Here is a 9,273-nt window from a genome sequence, read left to right as displayed (position 1 = left end):
CCACAATGCCTGCCCCTAGTTTGTGGTAGTTTATTTCAATGATGATAGGAAACACCAATACAGAAGATGATTTCCATTTTCTAAAACAGGAAACTGAGGCCTGGTGAGGGGAACTAGCTTGCTAGGGTTTACAGCTCAGAACTGGAACCCCATGTTGGCAGTCTGATTCCGGAGTCATGTCCCTAATGACTCCACTCCAGTGCTTATAAGAGAAGGATGCCTAGAGGTGACTTGGACTGCTGTGACAGAAATGGAACATGCTGAGCTCCTGGTTGACTGAGGAGGAGTGCCACTTAAGTTCCTCCACCCTTGTCTCTTGGACTTAGAATTGCTTAGAACTTTCCACTTTCATTCAAAGATGAACTGCTTCTCTTGAGTTAAAATTTCCGTTTACCTGTACTGATAGTAATATGTTATTTAGTTTTTATACTCTTGGCTAATAAAACACATTAATATTTCTCATGTTTATTTAACTCTGACAATAATTCTGTGTGGCAGATAAATTAGATTACAAAGAAACTCAGAAATTTGTTTTGCAGTCTTGGACATTCAACCAGTAGGGAACAAAGCAAGATTTTTATGGAGTCTCATTCTAAAATGAAAACTATCTCCAAATACTCCTTGTTTTTTATATTGGTAGATTTTATCCAGAGCAAATAAATCTATTGTATTGCACCTCTTTCTCCTCTTGTAAAATGGTGACTCAGAGAGGCTGACAGTGCTGCATGAATGCCCTGTAACTGCAAATGCTATGCAATGAATCTTGATCTTGGAAATAAACCCATTTTCTCTCTTGGTTTTGTTTGTTATTATGAGTTATTTATTGTCTTCACTGTTAGTCTATTGCTGTCCTATAAAGATACTATGGTCAGTATGATGCATAAACTGACATTAATGGGTCAAACTGGTTTTATGTATGTGTGACAGGTAAATCTAAAGTATTGACGAAAGCTGTGCAAGGTGTGACCTTTTTTCCTCCTTGAAGATCTCTCCCAAGGTTATTACAACTTCATGAATAGGAGATTTGGTGGCATTATAGCTTGCTCACATGCTGTAAAGTAATAGAAAGACTGATCATAACTGTCCATATCAATTAATAAATAACTTTATAAATTTTCACAAGGACTTGCAATGTGCCAGAAAGAGTGATAAGCTTGAGAACCCACAAGTGAGTAGGTCAATAACAGTTCTCATTCTCAGAGAAGTCATGGAATTCTAGTGGAGTTGAGAGACGTTAAACATAATGATCAAAATAGGGGGTTCTGATAGGTATGTAGGAGTTTTGCAGGCAAAAGGTAGGCTAAGGATGACAGAGGTACAGAACAAAGATATTGGAGTGTGAGTGTTGTGATGAATTGCAAAGCTCCCTGCTAACGTTCCTGGGAAAGTAACAGAAGAGGCCTTGAGTGCTTGGGCCCCTGACACCTATATGGGAGACCCAGATGGAAATCTGCCTTTCAAATAAGGAAGTATCTTTACTGGTAAAGGACCCGTCAGATCACTTAATGTTGTTAATTCGAGTAAGACTAAGGGAATGAACAAAGATCATGGAAGTGAGAATGGAGGGGAAAAGATCTCTTAGAGATAAAAGCAATGGACCGGCCTGGGGCGATAGTGTAGTGGTTAAAGTCCTTGTTTTGCACGCAACGGGATCCCATATGGTTCCAGCCGTTGTGGTCACTTGGGGAGTGAACCATCGGATGGAAGATCTCCCTCTCTGTCTCTCCTCCTCTCTGTATATCCACCTTTCCAATAAAAATAATTAAATCTTTAAAAAGAAAGCAATGGACATCTGTGAGTGGTTAGAGTATAGAAGAAATAAGTCTTTATTTCATGTCATTAATTTATCTGAGCAGATACGTGACATAAGCACAGTCTTTTCTATATAAGCACTAGTTATTTATTCCACAAGATTTTATTAAATAGCAGTCTTAAGAACAATAATGGTATAAGCATAATGGGACTGGATGTGTTACATGTTTATTAGTTATTTATATTTATAAGGTAGTCTTGACATTAATATGGTTTAGGAAAGTGATTTAAGGATCTTAGAAATATAATTTTATTCTTCAGTAGGATGCCTTTGGCTGGGACCTTAAGCAAGTGGTAGTTCCTCGTAGACTGTTCCCTGAAATCTACTGTAAGAAATTGGCCATAGTGTTGCCTGTTTGCTTTCTGGAGCCTGATTGGTTTCTTCTATTTCCAAAGCTAGCCCGCAGGTTTTGTTTGGTTTTGTGTACCCTTTGAAGTTATGCCATTTTCCAAATGTGAGTCACAGTTGTCTTTGGTTTGCCTTCCTTATGAGCTCATCATAGTTTCAGCTTTGTGTCTTTTATGCTGTTCCCAGTTTATATTTATTGAAAGTTTTCTGGTTTTACTCTACATCACTGAATCAGTTTGCTGAAGAATCAATTCTGACTTTCTTGGCAAATTTCTTTCCTGCCTGGACTAATACACAAGAGATAAAACAAAAAAAAATATGAGCTCATTTGGTTATCAGCTAAAACTTTCCTTTCTTTGGAATTAGCAGTTGACTATTGTTCTCAGGCTTTTTCATGTTTAGCTCTTACTCTGTCCATGAAGCTCTTATACTCAAACAGTTCCTATTTTCTTTAGCCATGTCTGTAGGATGGAAGGACTCTCCTTTGACTCCTGTTAAATAGTATCTTGCTATTTGTTGTTTTTATCACTCTTGATTCCTAGTCTGAGAATAGGATGGTTGTAAGAGACTATAGGATGGCTGTAACAGATGATATAGACTTGCTCTTTTACATCTGTGGAGAAGGAGTGAGAAGACAGAAATGGAGCCAGGAATATGTATTGTGGAGAACTATTTTATTATTGTTCCTGTATTTTCACATATTAGAGAGTCCTTAAACTCAAAGGGGACAATACTGTGGTCATTGTCTCCATGGTCTGTCTCAACCAAACTCAACTTAAGCCTTGGTTCTTCTTCAGTCATCCCAAAAATATAGAAATTATCCTTTCTATCTTTCTCCAATCCCTCATCGATTCTGTTAAATCTTACTTAAATCTCAAATTTATCACATTTATCCCTGTTTATTGTTCAAACCCTGATTCTGCTGATGGTATCTCTGTCCTAGAGTAGATCTCCTAAGCGATATCACCATAAGAATCTGTTGGTAGCAAGAAATAGAGAAGTGATATAGGCGATCAAGAGTTTTATTGTTTTACACATGGAAAATTTAGCTCAGAGTAGGTTTCAGGCTCTAAAACTGAGAATGGCAACAATATCACTTTATTTATTTGTTTATTTATTTATTTATTTATTATATTTTATTTTTTTATTCATTGATTACATTGTATTATGTGATACAGTTTCGTTGGAACTGGGAATCACCCCACCCCTCCCCCTATTTATTTATTTTTACAATTAGTCTCTCCACCTCTTACTTTGTCTTGATTTTGAAACAGGCTTATCTTGTCCAACAAGGTGGCTGAGAGTTCTTAGATATGCATGAATGCTTGTCAGTAATTTTAGGGAAGAGAGAACATTATTCTAGAAATGTTCATGGAACAATTACCTATCTTCTTTCCCAGTGATCTCTAGAAAAGAGCCTTTCCCATCCAATCTTAGTCATGTCCTATTGTCTGAAGCAGTCACTGCAGGGACTTCTCTAAACCAAGGTTGTCGTCAGAAGAATCAATTTTGTTGTTCGGAGTAACTTGTCAAGGCTCACCCCTAGAGTTAAGGTGGGATAAATGCCTTTCAAACTCCATGGCTAAGAATGCCACAGAGGAAATAACCTGAAGACCTTTTTAGGAATTAATGATCCAGGAGGAAGATAAAGGGCAGCAGAGGTTACCTCTACTTTCTCATCTTTGCTCTGCAAGCATGGGTGGTGACATGGTCTTTAAGAAAAGAACTTAGTTGTGCTGCTGTCTTAAACAACTCTTGGGCTTTATTTTGCTCCTCAGGTAAAGATCAAATAAAATATTCTTAATGTGCTTATATGGATTCCCTTGTGATCAGGCCTCATGCACCCCTCCAGCCTTGCCTACTGCCATTACCTGCAAAACAGCTAGCTCTCCATTCTCTTGGAAGTCTCTGAGTCTTCAAATAAGTAGCATATGTTATCTGCTAGGCAGGGTCTTGCCCACTCTTTACCTGCGTAATCCCTACTTAACCAAGTTTCTTGTAGTCCTTTCCACTATTTAAAATTAATTCTGGTGATTTTCTTTCTAATTTGACTATAAATACTATGAAGATAAACTGAGAGCCTATAAATGTATGTATGTTTAAATAGTGAAAAACATGTATTTAGAATTTGGAAGATGGATGCAGTTTCGATGATCCCAGTTTTATTGGGGACATAATAGTTGTATGAATATCATAATCATGAGCCAGCCTTCTTTTCTTCCTCAGGTCTGATCAGGATATTGACTTTGGCTACATCAATGTCATAGAGCTTCTTCACGGCTTGTTTGATCTGGTGCTTGTTGGCTTTGATGTCCACAGTGAACATGAGTGTGTGGTTGTCTTCTGTCTTCATAGTGGACTCTGTGCTCAGGGGAGACCTGATGATGGCGTAGTGGTCAAGCTTATTTCTGCTGGGAGCATTCTCCAAGGGTATTTGGGCTGTTGCCGCAGGCAGAGTGTCTTCAGCCTCAGGAAGGCAGGTGGTATGAAGTTCTTCTTGTGGCCATGGACGCTTTCAGCACCACCTTCTTGGTCTTCAGAGCCTTTGCTTTGGTTTCAGCTTTGGGAGGGGCAGTAGCCTACTTCCTTGTCTGCTCTGTCTTCACCATCTTGGTGAAAAAACTATTAAAAAACAAAAACAACCATGTGTCCTTGGCATCTGTCACAGTTCTTGGGGTTTCCTTAATAAGGAGACTCACTACCATAATTATAATTTCAAAGAAGTACTCTCATGTGGTCTCAACCGTAATTCCCCTATTTTCCTTATTTATTTATTACACCAGTCTGGATTTTCCACCTTTTCATTTTGAACAAGCCTCTAGCTAGAACCTAGGTATCCTCAAATCTATCCTGGGAAAAAGATATTTACATTTTGAGTGTGTTAGGAAACTAAATTAGGGACAATATTTATAATTGCCTTGAGAATTTGATGTGGTCTAACAAATATTAGCTAACTTAAAATTGCATACCTCAGTTGAAGAAGTTGACACTAGATATCTGTTCTGGTATTAGTTTGAGAGATCCTTGGAAAGTTATTTTCCCATTCAGCTTTATAAATAATTTGAATTCTCATGAAGTGTCATGAAGTCTCTGGCTACTCAGGAGCACGTAGAAAAGGGAATATACAAGACAGAAGAGAGAATTCAACAGAACTTCTGGTCTTATTTGCAATTCATCTCAGTGTGAAGTTAACTTACACTTTTTGGGTTAAAATGGTTTTCTATTATTAATCTCTGAATCTCATTATATGCCAGTCAGCAAGATGTTTATGATGGATTTGTCTTGTTCTTATTTTTCAATTTGTATTTAATCAGCTTTATTCTTCAGATATTCTTTGTTAAATTCTCTATCATAAGTAATAAATATTTTAAACCAAATTATTATTTTGGAGCTGATGCTGTTGTGACGTGAGTTAAGCCTCTACGGCAGCACTCACATTCCTGTACGGATGTTGATTTAAGTCCTGGCTGCTTCACTTCCAATCCAGTTCCCTGCTAATGTTCCTGGGAAAGCAGTGAGGAAAGGCCAAAGTGCTGGGATCCTTGAACCCACGTTGTAGACCTGGATGAAACTCTTGGCTCCTGATTTTGGCCTGGACAACCCCTGGCTGATGTGGCCATTTGGGGAGTGAACCAGCAGCTGTAGGAGCTGTCTCTCTATTGTTCTTTTCTCTATAACTTTGCCTCTCAAATAAATATACAAATCTTTAAAAAGCAAGACAAAAATTACTAAATTATTTAAAGCAGGGCTTTCTTAATGTTTTTCCAAAATGAGTCATAGAAATGGAGTAAGCAATACTGCTTTAGTATTCATTGTCATGTCATCATTTTAAAATTTATTTTTTATTATAAAAATAATGCCTGGTTGCTACAGGACATTTGGAAAATACACACGAAGGAAAACTGTAATCTTATACAAAAAGAATTTTTATTGACATAGCAATATTTTTGTCCTATACATATTCTTATATCTATACACATGTATATCGTTTCAAATAATCAAGAGTGGGCCAAACTATTCATCTGGTTTTTAAATAAACTGGGATGACAATTCTCTTAACATTTGCTATAGTTTTATCATTGACTTTCTTGTGTTTGCAAGAAACATGTAACAGTTTTTAAACCACATTTTTGCCAATATTTGTACCAGTCATTTTGTTTTCCTGTATAATTGCATTGATTTTACTGAACTATGGCAATTAATTATGATATTAGCTTATTGTTTTTCTGACTTTAAGGAAAATGTGTTAGGCTATGTGTGTGTTAAAAGTTTGTGGAAGAGCCCTTGAGATTCCAAAACTGATTGGTGAGGTGGGATAGGTTACCATTAATTAAGACAAATAAAGACAGAAAAGATGAATTGTTCCAGGTTTGGACCAATTTTACGACTGATTCCCGAGTACCTTTTCTATGATGGTATACCAGTTGGCGGCAGCTCTCCTCTGTGCCCTTCTCAGATAGGCAAGGATGTGTGCCTCAAGAGAAAACTGACCTGCCACAGCCATGCAAGCACACATTGAGGAAGAAATGACACATGATGTCTCCTTGGTCAGAGCTGCCATTAGTTCACTGTAAGGCACATAAAGCAGTAGACAGGCTAAAGATTGCAGAAATTCCAGAAACAACCAGGTGTGCAGTGAGTGAAAACTAGGCCTGTGCAGATCTCTTCTAATTCAAATATGAGTTAAAGCCAATGTGGGCATCTACACAAATGGGATGGCAGAGCAAAGGTACTTTAGTAGCATCTGTTTATGGCATTAACTAAATTCTTAGCATTTCATCTCCTCTGTGATGAAAGGTCGGAGAAATGTAGAGACATCCTACTAGGAAGAACGAAAGAGTATCCTGAATGACACACAGCGAGAAGGAGATAGATGGCACTTTAATTAAATGAAAAACTTTAAGTTGTAAGATCAGATTAAGAAGGATGTAAAGCAAAAGAGTTTTTTAGGAAATTACATGAGCTATGCAGAAGACAATTTTAAGCTACTTTCTTGGAATATAAATAAAAGATATGAAATGTAAAGGTGATAGGATAATGATATGGAAATAACAGATATTAAACAGAATTAGAAGATAAGTTGTAGAATTAGAAAATAAGTTGTATTAAATAACTTTTACTCAATGGAAAATCACCTGAATCTGTGGCTTAAAAGGACTTATTGGTCCTAGGGGGAAAACTCTGTTAAGATGAATAAATTTCATGGACAAAGGAAGAATCAATAGTGAGGGCTATGCTACTGAGAGCTCCTTTCTTCACTACAGATCAATTAACTCTTTGATGGCAATGAAAGATCAATATGACCAAACCAAACAAGAAGCCAGCAGGTGTCAGGGTTCTACTTGGCATGGCTTCTCACTATGGGAAGGGTCACCCTACAATGATTTCTATCATACCAGAAATCATTCCCTTCTACCTCCAAGGAATGGAGGTTCAAACAAATGAAGGTGATTGTGGTGTCCCAACAAAGAGGTAGTTACCAAAAGACAATGATGGATATTTTTCTTAGCCACATATCTTCTCCTCAGGCTGCAGGACTGTGGAACTTTATTTTAGTACAAGAGGAATTTAGTGGTACCTGGGGCATCAAGAAAAAAAAAAGCCTTTGGTATAAAGGTACCTGAGTATTTTTGGATAGGCAATGGCTCATGTTAATGCCATTTTAAAAGTTGAAATATGAAGCAAAGAGCAAACAGTGGGTTTTTTTTATTGCATTTCATTTTATGACATCATTTGACAGGATCTGAGGTCCCCCCAACCCCTCCCCGTACCCTCCCCCCGTGGTGGATTACTCCGCCTTATTGCAGTGTTACAGTTCAAATCCAGTCATGCTTCTTACATTGTAAGCATGTACCATGCATAGCGTCCAGCATCGTATTGTCCAGCTCTTAACAGAGAAATTATGACATGATATTGAAAGGAAAAGAAAGAGTGAAAGGCACACTTTTGAGAATAACTTCTAGTGTGGAGCAGGAATGTACTCACATGATGTCAGTCTAAGACATGAGCTCCTGAAGCAGAAGTTGATTGATGATATCAGAGCAGGTTGCTGAATTAAAAATGGAACCATTCTAGTCAGAGAGCAGGAAAACAGCCAAACACATCTAAAATATTATGAGAGATGCCAGTATACACTGAATAGAATGGCTGTAATTCAGAGAAGATGGACAGTACCACGTGTTGGCATGAGTGTGTAGAAATTGGAACCCTAACACATTACTGCTGGGAGTAAGAAATAATACAGCCATTTTAGGAAACACTTTCATAATTAAATTTCTTTGAAATTTTAAACATGTGCTTTTCAGTTATCACAGTTCCTGTTCTATTTACCTACCCAAGAAAAGGCTTGTACGCTAATGTTCATAGTAGCATTATTTATAGCGGTCTCAAGCCCCCCTACATGCAACTGCCCATTATTGGTGAGTGGTTAAACAAACAATATTATGTATGTACAATGGAATACTACTTAGAAATGAGCTATTGACATAGGCAAGGAAGAACCTCAAACACATGCTGTCCTATCTTTTGTGCTTCTGATAGAAATCTCTGGAAACAGTAGCCATGGATCTTCCCCTCTGTCTTTGCCCTGCCTGCTCTTTCTGTCAGCAAACCCCACTGTCTGACTAAACTTGTGTAGTTATGAATCTGTGGTTACCAATATTAAGTGTTCTGTCCATGTTCGTTTGCTTTGCATCATCCACAGCTGTTTTTTATAATTTTGTCTACCTCACTCCTCTGATATCCACTATTTCTGATTCTCCCTACATTCCCAGCATGTTAAGATGTCTCTGACTTCACAGAGGAAGTATATGTTTTAACACAATATTCTGTGACTGTACATTTACTAAATTTGTCAATCCACAGTCTTCCTCTTAAAAATAGTTTTCCTCCCTCTTGCCTATTACAAGAGTTGTCTCTCTGCCACTTCAATTTTTCCTCTGTGTTACTTCTCTGTCTTTCCATTCTTTGTTTCTTGTCTGTTTTAATTTATTCACTCACTTCTCTTCCATCTGATTGCCATCCTCTGGTCTGCTTTACCATTATCATTCACGTAGGTTACTTCAGTGACATCTGAATTGGCTCATTGTGCCTGTCTTGACCATAGCATGTCT

At 37.6% G+C, this 9,273-nt stretch overlaps 1 pseudogene; it reads right to left on the bottom strand.

Moving 5' to 3' along the window:
• Positions 1-4,358: 4,358 nt before the first annotated feature.
• On the bottom strand, positions 4,359-8,838 carry LOC131481951 (large ribosomal subunit protein uL23-like; annotated as a pseudogene).
• Between the last annotated feature and the right edge of the window lie 435 nt (positions 8,839-9,273).

This window comes from Ochotona princeps, chromosome 14 (genome assembly GCF_030435755.1).
Source record: "Ochotona princeps isolate mOchPri1 chromosome 14, mOchPri1.hap1, whole genome shotgun sequence".
NCBI classification, from domain to species: domain Eukaryota; kingdom Metazoa; phylum Chordata; class Mammalia; order Lagomorpha; family Ochotonidae; genus Ochotona; species Ochotona princeps.
The sequence above is the reverse complement of the archived record's forward strand: the minus strand, read 5'-3'. Positions and strand labels throughout refer to the sequence as shown.